The following is a 1,836-nucleotide window of genomic DNA, read 5'->3' as shown; positions in this document are numbered from 1 at the left end:
AAAATGGGATTTTACTTTATGTTCAGGACCCTCCTGAAAAATGAGATTTTACTTTATGTTCAGGACTCTCCTGAAAAAATGAGATTTTACTTTATGCTCAGGACCCTCCTAAAAAAATGGGATTTTACTTTCTGTTCAGGACCCTCCTGAAAAATGGGATTTTACTTTATATTTAGGACCCTCCCAAAAAATGAGATTTTACTTTATGTTCAAGACCCTCCTGAAAAATGGGAATTTACTTTCAATTCAGGACCCTCTTGAAAAATGAGACTTTACTTTCTGTTCAGGACCCTCCTGGAAAATGGGACAACCTTTCAAAAATGAAATACTACTTTACTATAATTTTTGTTTGGGATAATGTTCGTTCTAATTTTAATTTTGGGTTTCAGGAGCCCGCCTGAAGAACAGGGTGATGAAATAGCAAGTCAGGAGCCTGCCTGAAGAACAGGGTGATGAAATAGTAAGTCCGGAGCCCGCCTGGAGAACAGAGTGAAGAAAGTGAAAGTCAAGCAACAAAGTGATGGAAATAGCAAGTCAGGAGCCCGCCTGGAAAATAGGGTGAAGAAATAAAAAGTCAAACAACAAAACGAAGCAATTGAAAGCCAAGCAACAAGTTGGAAGAAATTACAAGTCAGGAGCCCGCCTGAAGAATAGGGTGATAAAAGTCGAGTCAAGAGCCAACAGAAGCTGTATAGATAGGATTTTCGTAATTTCATTAATGTTTTAACTTGTAATTTTCATTTTTGATGTAATGACAGAGCCGCGGACCGGAACCTCAATGGAACCTCACTCGACTTTCCAACTCGGTATAGTCCACTTCTCTTCCAATCCTTTGAAATACTCGTGACTTGATTCTTTCATAACTTGGGTAGGAAGGATGTCTTAAGTCAAGACCCGGTTGTCCTTCTTCCTTCCATTTCTCTCTTTGAATAATGGTCGGGTCAAAATTTGATCTTGCTTCTTTGCCTGAAAATACTTCGTATTTACATTCAAAGGGGCATGATGTAGACACCTAATTCTGTCCCTCCCGAAGACCCAAGTTACATATTTTTATCTCTGTCTTACTACGTTCCCTCACCTGTATGATTATATCCCATAAAAATACAAAAATAACAAACCCACTAACAAACCTAATCCCCAAATATTCTTTTGTAACAAAATTAACCATCCCTCCTATCAATTTTGGACAACACATCACTACTCCATGCCCTATACCCTACCCCACCTACCCTACCCCAATACCCATCCTCACCTCATATATATACACATACACACAAACACAAAAATTGGAGCTCAGCATAGAAAAAAGGGCCGAGCTCTTTCTCTCTCTCCCTCTCTCTAGACTCTCACTCTCTCTCTCAAAAAACTCTCCGACGCCTCCCCCATCGGCGACAACAGCGCTGCCGCCGGCGCCGTCAAACTCTTTCTCTCTCTCCCTCTCTCTAGACTCTCACTCTCCCTCTCAAAAACCTCTCCCGATGCCTCCCCCATCGGCGACAACAGCGCCGGCGCCGCTGAACTTTTTCTCTCTCTCCTTCTCTCTAGACTCTCACTCTCTTTCTCAAAAACCTCTCCCGACGCCTTCCCCATCGGCGACAACAGCGCTGGCGCCGGCGCCGCCAAACTCTTTCTCTCTCTTCCTCTCTCTAGACTCTCACTCTCTCTCTTAAAAACCTCTCCCGATACCTCCCCCATCAATGACAGCAGTACCGCCATCGGCGTCGCTCTAACTCTCTCTTTCTCTCTCTTCCTCTCTCTAGATTCTCCCCTCAATACCACGCCGGCAGCCAGCCTGTTGAGCTAGCTCTGTCTCATTTTGGGAAATACTGAAACGAT

The sequence above is a fragment of the Capsicum annuum genome, chromosome 8 (assembly GCF_002878395.1).
Source record: "Capsicum annuum cultivar UCD-10X-F1 chromosome 8, UCD10Xv1.1, whole genome shotgun sequence".
Classification (NCBI taxonomy): domain Eukaryota; kingdom Viridiplantae; phylum Streptophyta; class Magnoliopsida; order Solanales; family Solanaceae; genus Capsicum; species Capsicum annuum.
This window is presented reverse-complemented; position numbering follows the sequence as displayed.